The 11,761-nt window shown below is 47.6% G+C and overlaps 1 long non-coding RNA gene across 1 annotated transcript; it reads left to right on the top strand.

The window, feature by feature from the left end:
- The first annotated feature begins 10,915 nt into the window (after positions 1 to 10,915).
- Positions 10,916 to 11,364, top strand: LOC135760328 (uncharacterized). The gene is made up of 3 exons (XR_012336806.1): positions 10,916 to 10,953; positions 11,134 to 11,199; positions 11,298 to 11,364. It is a non-coding gene; the product is annotated as an uncharacterized lncRNA (long non-coding RNA).
- Positions 11,365 to 11,761: the final 397 nt, after the last annotated feature.

Genomic DNA, 11,761 nt, shown 5'->3' with positions numbered 1-11,761 from the left:
CTTGGCCGGCCTTCAGGGGCTGAGTGCCACCCAGCAGCAGCAATTTGTGTTAAACTCGCTAGAAGGAGAGGCCCGGCATGAAGTACAAGCTGCCCCCGAAGCCGTTAGAGCCACTGCCCAGTCCATATTCCAATTCCTTACCGATCAGTACGGCAATACCACCCCTGTAGCCGTCCTACGGGCTCAGTTTTTTAACAGCAAACAGGGCCCCCACCAGTCCATTCGGGCCTTCGCCCTGAAACTTCGCGAGCAGTATGCTCGCCTACAGAAACGTCGAGATCATGGGTTGGGAGACGAAGAGACCCTGCTGAGAGATCAGTTCCTGCTAGGGCTAAGGGAGGGCCCTGTACGCCAGAACTTAAGGGTACAGTTTCGACGAGACCCCGAGCTTACGTTCGACAACCTAAAGAAGGAGGCAATGGCCCTAGAAGGCGATCAGGCCGAAGTGAGGGAGGCCCCTGTCTGTGCAGCAGTGAGTGGCCCGATGGTGACGGCTCCAGAGGTAAGGGACTGGAAACAAGAGTTGAAAAAGGAACTCCTGAAGGATGTGCGAGACCAGATGGCTGAATTGACTAAAACCCTGGTAGGAGAGCTGCGCCTAGGGCCGGGAAGGAGAGAAGAAGGACCTGCAGCCCGAGAACGGGCGTACTCCGAACGAGGCCGAGACGCAACGAGATGGCCCTACCAGGCAAATCGGCCCAGATTCGAGTGGGACGAGCAGGGGAGGCCGATTTGCAACCGTTGTGGGATCGCAGGCCATGTGAGTCGGCAATGCGGATCGCGAAGAACCTCCGAGGGGGGTTTTTAGGACGACCGGCCACAGTGGGTCATGTGGTCGGTGCCCCCCAAATTGACCCCCCTAGAATGATGGAATCCAGAGACAGGATGATCGGGCTTAGCCCAACGGTGGAGGTACAAGTGTGTGGCACAACGGTGCGATGCCTCGTCGACACCGGCTCCCAGGTCACTTTGTTTTCGAAAAGCCTGTCCCACGAGTTGTTTGGAGCCCAACCCGCGCACGAAGCTGAAGCTCCCTGGCTCACCCTGAAGGGGGCCAACGGATTAGAGATTCCCTATATCGGCTATAGGCTCACGGACTTTGAGCTATATGGAGTACAAGAACCACAGAAGGGGGTCGTTATTGTACAGGACCACTGCCTCAGCCGTCATCGAGCCCTCATAGGTATGAACGTTCTCTCGGAGTGCTGGGAGGAGCTATTTTGGGCTAGGCCCGTACAGGAAATACCATGAACCGAATGGCCAGGCTGGGAACGCGTGGTGGCCGACTGCAGGCGAGTACAGATAGCTAAGATCCAGGGCAGTCGCGAAGAAGTTGGACGAGTAGCATGCCGGTTTGCACTCTCCGTGCCCGCAAGGAGCGAAGCCATCGTGTGGGCCAGAGTTCCCCAGTGGGGCCAGAGACCTGGGAGCTGGGTGTTGGTCGAACCCCATGCAGACTGCACACAGATAGGAGTAGCCCGAGGATTGGCGGTGGTGCAACGAGGCAGAGTACCGGTAAAAGTCTGCAACGAAAACCCCTATCCAGTACACTTGCACAAGCACCAGCGGCTAGTGACGGTGACGCGGGTCGAGGGCCATCAGGTGCGGGATGGAGAGGACGTGAGCTTTCGACAGGTGCACCCCTCAGTAGTCGAAGTGGCGTTAACGCAGGCAGATGGAGCGTCTAGGACGAGGGAGAAGAGGATGCCGGGCCATTTGACAGGTGACTCCTTACAAGGGGAAGGCCTAGAGCAAGTACAGGCGGAGAAGTTACGAGAACTCCTTAGGAGATGGCAACATGTTTTTTTCACCCACAACGAAGATTATGGGTGCACTACGGTGGTACGACACAGTATACCTACGGGAGAGGCGGGGTCGAGTCGGGAGCGGTATCGTCCGATACCCCCCACCTTATACACAGAAGTCGGGACTCTACTACAAGGTATGTTGGAGCAGGGGATTGTACGGGAGAGTAGCAGCCCGTGGGCGGCCCCTATAGTGTTGGTCCAGAAGAAGACCGGGGCATGGAGGTTCTGCGTGGACTATCGAAAACTAAACCAATTGACCAAAAAAGACGCGTTCCCGCTGCCTCGTATTGAGGACTCACTGGCCAAGCCTGACCAAGTCTGCTTGGTATTCCACCCTGGACTTGGCCAGTGGGTACTGGCAGGTACGAGTTGAAGAACGGGACCAGGAGAAGACCGCCTTTACCACGCCCTTTGGTCTCTTCGAGTGGGACCAAATGCCTTTCGGGCTCTGCAACGCTCCCGCTACCTTCCAGAGGTTGATGCAACGATGCCTAGGAGGTCAGTTGATGGAGTCCGTGTTAGTATACATTGACGATGTGATTGTGTATTCCCCAGATTTTGAAACACACCTGCAACACCTGGAAAAGGTGTTTTGAGAAATGGAGAGGTATGGCTTGAAGTTACAGCCCGAGAAGTGCCACCTACTACGCCGCGAGGTGAAGTTCCTAGGCCACGTGGTGAGTGCGGCTGGAGTGGCCGTAGACCCAGATAAGGTATCTGCGGTACGGGACTGGGAGGCCCCTAAAACTGTAAGGCAAGTGAGATCCTTTTTAGGCTTTGCGGGATACTACCGACGATTTATCAAGGGGTTCTCGAAGATTGCCAAACCCTTGAACCAATTGTTGGTCGGGATGGGGCGACCACGGGGACGGGGATCCCCCGCGGTCGAGTGGACCACGGAGTGCGAAATGGCCTTCAGGGCATTGAAACAAGAACTTTTACAAGCCCCAATCCTAGCATATGCTGACTTTTCTCAACCTTTTCTGCTACACACAGATGCCAGCAACCTCGGCCTGGGAGCCGTACTCGCACAGAAACAGGAAGGAGTGGAACGCGTGATTGCCTATGCTAGCCGGAGCCTCCACCCCGCTGAAAGGAACGACGCGAACTACAGTTCCTTCAAGCTCGAACTGTTGGCGCTGAAGTGGGCCTTAAGCGAAAAATTCAAGGATTACCTCTGGGGGGCCGAGGTAACGGTGATCACCGATAATAATCAGCTGGTACACTTACAGACGGCCCGGCTGGGAGCAGTGGAGCAGAGATGGGTGGCTCAGCTGGCCAACTACAACTACCAGCTTCAGTACCGCCCTGGGCGGGAGCACACTAACGCAGATGCACTATCCCGACTGCCGGCGATGGAGAACTCGGAGAGCCTGATCCAGCTCGAATGGGAGCAGGGAGAGGAAGAACTGATGGTCAGGGTGGTGGAGGCACCTGGGGGCCAACAGGAGACGGTGCCTGTAAGTTGGGGGTGGGACCCCCAACGTTGGAGGGCCAGACAGCAGGAGGATAGGGAGCTGCGGAGCCTGAGCGAGTGGCTCGGACAAGGCCGACGACCGACCCCCGCTGAGAGGCAAGACCAAACGGAGGTGGGTCGTAAGATATTGGGACAGTGGGAGAAATTAAAACTACGTGAGGGTGTGATGTGCAGGACCATCCGAGACCCGGGGACCGATGAAGAGGTCAGCCAGATCGTGGTACCGTCCAGCCAGGTGCGGGCGCTGATGACGGCGTATCACGACCAGATGGGACATCAGGGGCAGGAACGCACTGTGTCGTTGCTACGCAGACATTTCTACTGGCCTGGGATGGAGATGTCCGTGAGTACGTTTATTCAAGCATGCCCTTGATGTACTCTATTCAAATCTCGACAGGAACCACGAGCACCGATGGTTCCCATCCATGCCAGAGCCCCTCTACACATCGTCGCGATGGATTACCTGACTCTGGGTCGTCCCAAGGACCGATACCAGAACATCCTGGTCATGACCGACCTGTTTACTAAGTACGCCTGGGCCATCCCCACCCTCGATCAGACAGCAAGTACCACGGCCACGGCGCTATGGAGGGCGGTCTCCCAGCCATTTGGGTGCCCCGAGTTCCTCCATTCCGATCAAGGTCCCAACTTCGAGTCCCGCATAATTCGGGAAATATGCCAGCTGTATGGCTGCACGAAGACCCATACGACCTCGTACCACCCGCAAGGAAACGGAGGCTGCGAGCGGTTTAACCAAACCCTGTTGAGTCTGTTGGGAACCCTGGATCAGAGGCGTCAGGACGACTGGGTGAGTGCCTTACCAAATTTGCTCCAAGCGTATAATAACAGCATCCACAGCACCACGGGGTACGCCCCCACTTACCTGATGTTTGGTAGACACATTCGCTTGCCTACAGATCTCCTGTTAGGAACAGCGGGGAGCGAAGGAGAAGGGAGTGTGACTGAGTGGGTAGGACGACATCACCACCGTCTCCACTTTGCCTACGAGCAAGTCAATAAGAGGATCCAAGCAGCGGGAGAAAAGAACAAGAGGCTGTACGACAGGACGGCGCGGCATGCTCCCTTGCTCCCGGGAGAAAGGGTCCTAGTACGGGACAATCGGCGATTAGGGGGAGGAAAGTTGAGTGACCGGTGGGAGGCCAAGCCGTATGTAGTACAGCAGCAGCAGAGGCCGGGACAGCCAGTGTACACTATCAGGCCGGAGGGGGAGCCCGGGCCTGATCGAGTAGTCCATCGAAACATGCTTCGTTCCTGTCCAAATTATCCCCCACTACCCGCAGAAGTGGCTCCTAAGGAGCCGGTGCCCGTTGCTCCTTGGGTTGGAGGATGAGCCATAGTCCCGAGAGGCCCAGAGGATGTACCGGTTCGGGCGGCCCCAAGGGAACCCGAGAACTTACTCGCCGAAGCAGATCCGGCGAACGAACCGGCCAAGGAGGCTCCAAGGGAGCCAGAAGACTTGGCCACTGGGGTGGACCCAGTGCCCCTTCCACGGCGTCCCCAGCGGGAGAACCGGGGACGGCCGCCAACCCGGTACGGAGAGTGGGTCACCGAGAGCGGTTCTAGGGACTAGAACCATTTCGGCGGGGGAGGATGTCACCGGGTGACAATTTATGCAAGCGGAACTAAAAGTGTGGAAGACGAGTTCCGCCCGGACGATTGATTCCGAACACCGGAATCCCCGGGGTTTCCCCGAAGTCTAAATCAAGCCCGATTGCACACAGGTGGGGGCGATTAAGACAGCGGTTGATGATAGGCAAATGAGGAGAGAAGGCTGAGTACAAAAGGACCTTTGAAGACAGCAGACAAGGTGCTTATGGTGTACTTCGTGTGCGCTGTGTTGCTGCTGTGCAGACCCGCTTTTCTTAACCTACATTGATCCCTTGGGGAAGAAAGAGGTAGAAGACGATCGGGTGAAGAGATTATTGGGCGATTTCACTTGTACATGGGCTACTACTGAGTCATCGAGTGCATTGTTATCAAACGGGCTGATAACGAAGCGTGAGTAACGGTGGATGTGTGTTTGATGAAGTATTTAGAAGAAGAGCTGCTTGGTGTATATTCTAGTGTGTTGAAGGTCCCCGGCCCCACTGAAGAGGGAAGTGTGGGCGAGCCGCTGGTCGACCGGAAACACGGGCAGGAAAGCCCAACTGGGGAAGCCGTGCGCGGTTTTGTCCATCTGGCCCTGCGGATAAAAGAAGCGTGGGTGAGTTGAAGAGTTAACGACAAACATACAGGGGCTACATTGATTAAACTGTGTACTAACCCGTCTTCTCTGTGGAAAGAACAACGCTCAACCCGCCTCACGAGGTAGTCGAAGCCAGGCGGCCTAGTCCATAAATTCACGTAAAGTGTGTGTACAGAGTGCTGTGGGTGAGTTGTGATTATCATTTGTGTCTACACTAAGCTTGCTGTGTATGCTGTGCTTGTAGCGACCAGAACTGCCCTGGCTATAGACGGGTCGTGAGAAGAAAGGACACGCTGTGGTTCGAGCCCCACGAGCAGAGAGAATTGAACTTCCTTTGTTTTGTCCCCCTGTATGTTCGCAAGAGTTCCACTACTCGAGTAGCAGGCAGTGGCGAAGCCCGGCGGTATATTCAGAGTGAGTAGCAGTTAACGTGCACTGTACGGACTGAGGGTCAAAGTTGTGTATAGATAAATCTAACAGCAACCCCGGGTGTGTGCGGAGCCTCATCGAGAGTTTGCCCCAGCTCACGACCCCTGTCGCTATAGAAGGAGGGGGAGCTAGGGAAGCGTTCGGCTCTGTGTCACTCAACTCATCAGTCCCTACGACACCCAGGAAGTACAAGGGGACGGGTGGAGGTATACTGTGTGCGAACGCTGCTGCGAAAGTCCACTGCCTGTAAAACTGAACGAAAAGTCCTAGTCTTGTGAGTAACTTACCATTGTGATGTGTTACCTATCTTTGCTTATAGCAACGTCTTAAGGAGAAACGAACTGTGTTAATAGTGTGAACCACTTACCTGTGTCTCAGTGAATGCCCCGAAGCGGATGGAAAGCCCAAGTCTTGTGAGTAACTTACCATTGTGATGTGTTACCTACCTTTGCTTATAGCAACATCTTAAGGAGAAACGAACTGTGTTAATAGTGTGAACCACTTACCTGTGTCTCAGTGAATGCCCTGAAGCGGATGGAAAGCCCAAGTCTTGTGAGTAACTTACCATTGTGATGTGTTACCTACCTTTGCTTATAGCAACGTCTTAAGGAGAAGCGAACTGTGTTAATAGTGTGAACCACTTACCTGTGTCTCAGTGAATGCCCCAAAGTGGATGGAAAGCCCAAGTCTTGCGAGTAACTTACCATTGTGATGTGTTACCTACCTTTGCTTATAGCAACGTCTTAAGGAGAAACGAACTATGTTAATAGTGTGAACCACTCACCTGTGTCTCAGTGAATGCCCCGAAGCGAATGGAAAGCCCAAGTCTTGTGAGTAACTTACCATTGTGATGTGTTACCTACCCTTGCTTATAGCAACGTCTTAAGGAGAAACGAACCGTGCAAATAGTGTGAACCACTTTCCTGTGCCCCAGTGAATGTCCCGAAGTGAATGGAAAGCCCACGTCTTGTGAGTAACTGACCATTGTGATGTGTTGTCTACCTTTGCTTACAGCAACGTATTAAGGAGAAACGAAACGTGTCAATAGTGTGAACCATTTACCTGTGTACCAGTGGATGCCCTGAGGTAAACGAAGATCCCAAACCCTGTGAGTAACTTACCTTCATGGTGTGTTAACTTACCTCTGCCTACAGCAACGCCTAGAAAAAGGCAGAGTAGTGTCAATAGCGTCAACGACGTACCCTTTCTCCAGCGGAGGCTCCGAAGGAAAGGGACGCCGAGCCTAATGCATAACGTTGTAACAGTTATACTGTTACTTAAGTTCCAGAATATATATATATTTTTTTTGGTCTATGCTTAACCCGGGCACAGGGGGGCGCTCTGAGTACAGGGTGGCCTGATAGCTTCAAAAGGGTAAGAGAAGAAGCATTAGACAGGAAGTGGTGTTGTCACATGGAAAACTTTCTCAGCTTTGTTTGCCACTGTGTTTGTAACCTGTTTGAGGAACTTGTTGTTCTAATACTCAAACGTAAGTAAATATATTGTAAATAGAATGTGTACATTGTTTGTTGAGTTTGTAAATCTGAATATGTGTGGTAATTTGGTAGCACTTCTATTAATTGTTTGTTTGTATAGAGGTTTATCATGTGAGCACATGGAAAAGGCAAATATAAGCAACTCAGGATTAAGGGATTCTACAAGCAACTTATTCAACTCACGCTGTAACAAAAATGAAGAACAGGAATGTGAGTATGATGATTTGATGCTACCTCCACCACTTCCTCCAGACGAGGAAGAGGAAAGTTTGTTAACAATGATCATGGCATCCAGAATGCATAAAATTGAAGCTAAAGTAGATGCATTGGAAAGTTCCTCCATTGAACATTTTTAAGGTCTGCATCAAGAGTTACATGAGCAAAATAATAGGATGGTTTCTTTGGAAAGTCAGTTACAACATTTGCAACATATGTTAAATCAACAAAAAGACTCTCACATACAGGTGCAACAATTGGAAGATACATTAACTACTAAGTTCAGGGATGAATGTAACCACACAAAGGATACGATAGAAACAAAAGTCCAGGAACTGGGACGAACAATTATGGATTGCTTGAAGCGTAGAGATGGTCAACTAAAAGCATTGATTCTGTCTTCAAAGGGAGGCACATCTACCCCAGATTTCAGTTCAGTATTAGGAGCCCATAGTTCCTTTCGCCCTATCCATTGTAAAACTCCAATAAAAATAGAGTTCCCAAAGTTTGGAAGTCTAGAAAATGAAGATCCCATTGCCTACCTAGAATGATGTGAAGAATATCTAGCAGTACAACCTTTGAGTGATGTTGAAATTCTGTCTATGTTACCTTCTGTGCTAACATACACAGCTAAAGACTGGTGGGTAGCTGAGAAGAAGAAAGTGAGAACATGGGCACAGTTCAAAGCTGCTTTTCTTCAATCTTTTCTGTCTGATGATCACGAGGTAGAGGTAGAACAGAGGATACGGGAGAGGAAACAAAGAGTGGATGAGAACATTAGGACATTTGCATTTCAGTATAGAGCGTTATGAGTAGTTGTAACGGGCCGGCATTCGTCAAACTTTTATGACCCCCTCCCCCACCCGGTGACAGTTGCTGTCTGACAGGTCGTGTTTTATGACCCTTTGACAGGGGGGCGGGCCCATCAATCAAAATCTGTACAAGTTGTCAACTTTAGACAGAGAATGTTTTATCGTTTTATGACGGGTCATTTAGTGGTTTGTTTATTCCTGAGTGTGTTTATGTCAAGCGTATGCTGTCATTAAACATGACGGCTCGTGTGTGACATTTGCTGTCTATCACCCCTCCCTTTTCGACCCGTGCGCGTCTCACCACTGCGTGTCACACTGCGGGTGTGTTGTTGAATCTAAAGTTTTGCAACAGCATAAGTTTATTTAAAGGCAATCACGAATCATATATATATATATTAGATGTACCTGGCTACGCTTAAAGCCGATGTTTTCTATCGAGCTATAGTTTCTGATCAGACACAAAGTCTGAACTAAATAAAATTTTAAACGGTTCATGAAGTCCGGGGATCTTTTCATGACCTGGTCTATAGTTTCACGCGTATTAAAGATCCGGCGGTGTCTGACAAAGCGTCGGGTGATCGTTCATATCTGTCATTTTAAAATAAAGTTAATAAATGTAATTCTGTCCACTATGGCAAAATAGGAGTTTATTTTAGATTTAGGGGAATCTTTAACCATGTCTCTGATTAAAACTTTTGATTGTAACATCACAAGTTATTTAATTAAATATTCCGTATACGGGTATAGTTTAAGCAATGACCTGAGCCATTACCTTCGGAGCCGTCAATACTACAATCTTTAGACGATAGTCTTAACTAAATAAATTTTTAAACGGTTCAGGAATTCCGTGAATCTTTTCATAACCTGCACTATAGTTTCACGCGTATTAAAGATCCGGCGGTGCCTGACAAAGTACCGGGTGAGCGTTCATATCTGCCATTTTAAAATAATGTTAATAAATGTAATTCTGTCCACTATGGCAAAATAGGATTTTATTTTAGATTTAGGGGAATCTTTAACCAAGTCTCTGATTAAGACATGTGTATACGTGCACAGATGGTGACAGAGAAACTTATATATGACGTTAATAAACTTTTAAATGTTTTTAAGACGTATTCACCCCATTTTGGGGTTTTATTTTTAATTAAAGGCTTCTTAAAACATGTGTGAATATGTGTATATTATACAAAGAGTCTTATATTGTCTGCTCTGACAAAAATAAAGTGTTATTTTAGATTTAGGGGAATTGACTGCGTGTGTCTTATAAATACAACTTGATAATACGTTTGTTTTGTAAAGAGACTTCTTTAAAGTCACGCAGAGAATAAAATATTTTAGTTGTAACTGGTTAAACTTAAATCTGTTATTATCTATTTAACTATAAGCTGTATTTTTCTGATAAGACACAAAGCTTCTGATGATGGTCTTATAACAGTGTCGGAGATGATGATGGCTGTTCACAGCAGGTGGCGGGTTGTAAACAAGTGTCTTTTAAAAACTGTGGTGGAAAAAATGTAATAGGGGCACACTGACAAAGTAAAAGGTATATTTTAGATTTAGGGACTTCTTAAACCAAGGCTCTGATTAAAAAATGTGATTATGTACAACAAAGTTGTCAGAAAACTTAGGCTGATGCGTACTTATATCTGTGGGTTTTTTTAAAAACAAAACTTTTTTGAAGCTTAAAACATTCCACCCTATCTTGTGGTTTGTATACAATGTGAATACTAAAATCGTACGTGTGTATGTGTATTTATGTTTATATATGATTACATATGTTGTGGTGAAAACTAGGTGTTTATCTGGCTGGTCCCTAATGGTACAAATAATTCATGATATTCGTCTCACTGATACAATGGCAGGTGGTTTCATTACATTGAAACTAGTTAGAACACAGCAGAGACATGCATTGAGGTTAATTACCCACATGTTTTTATATGAGGCTCTAAAGCAATATATTCAACCATGCGTATTTATGCGGTCTTTTAAGGTTCGTTTGTAACATCATAAGTTCCTCTACAGACAATCAAGAATCAATTATGCTTACAAGCTGTTATCAGTTGACACAAACCAGATCTCTCGTCTTTAACAGTTTCGTATAAAGTAAGGCACCACTCAGAATGTATTTTAACACCCCTGAAAACTAGTGATTGGAACTTACAGCGAGAAAGTCTGCGTTAAAGAGTCTAGAAAAGAAATGGAGACATACCTTACTGGTGAGTGTGTTTAAAAGTTTGTATTGTTTTTCAAATATGTTGTGTGTTACAAAAAAAAAAAAAAAACCCTACAAAGGACCGGATAACATATCGGGGTTATTGTTATAGGAGCCCTGAACGACACCGACTACGCTAATGTTGCGGCTGAAATTTGTGCTTTAAATACAGGTATGTTTTAACGTTTTCTACATATAATTTTAAACGATCCACTTACATAAAATAAATAAATGATTAAATCTATAACACTCTATATCCTACAGGATTGGGGAACCCCACGGTTAATGATGAAAACTGTAAGTTGTTTATGTGTGTGTGTGTGTGTGTGTGTGTGTGTGTGTGTGTGTGTGTGTGTGTGTGTGTGTGTGTGTGTGTGTGTGTGTGTGTGTGTGTGTGTGTGTGTGTGTGTGTGTGTGTGTGTGTGTGTGGATGTTGGTTACAAAGTATCTTACGATCACCCCCAACTATTTTCACAGTGCATAACAACATTAGATCATCTGATCGAGATGTGGTGTGGGGAGTTACAGGTCTCCACACACTCGGTACGTATTTGTGTTTTACTTTTTTTGTTTTTGTTTTGTTTGTTACAACATTTTGGTCTGTTTTCAAAATTACTAAAAAAATTTTGTCGTCATTGTAGCGAATTTGTCTAACCTCCTGGATAGCATACCCAATACATCAGGGTTTCTAAGAAATAACGAGAACGGTAAGACGTGTGTGTGTGTGTGTGTGTGTGTGTGTGTGTGTGTGTGTGTGTGTGTGTGTGTGTGTGTGTGTGTGTGTGTGTGTGTGCGTGTGTGCGTGTGTGTGTGCACATGTGTGTAAATGATGCCAAAGCGCTTACGATCCAAAGGTCTATCGTTCACAGGTCTTTAAACATATTGTTTTATTTTAAAGTGATATTTAATAACATAGTCATCTGTTTGCAGTTTTGAATGACAGAGTCATCGCGAGCGATAATGAAGGACCATTGGAGTCTGACACTAGAACATCTGGTCAAGGTGTTTATACAGCATTAGAGATGTTTTAAACAAAAAGTTTTTTATCTTGTTATTTTTAATAACAGAGTTTATCTAATTGCAGGGTCGAGCACACATGACATAG

This window comes from Paramisgurnus dabryanus, chromosome 5 (assembly GCF_030506205.2).
Source record: "Paramisgurnus dabryanus chromosome 5, PD_genome_1.1, whole genome shotgun sequence".
In the NCBI taxonomy this organism is placed as follows: Eukaryota; Metazoa; Chordata; class Actinopteri; order Cypriniformes; family Cobitidae; genus Paramisgurnus; species Paramisgurnus dabryanus.
This window is presented reverse-complemented; position numbering and strand designations above follow the sequence as displayed.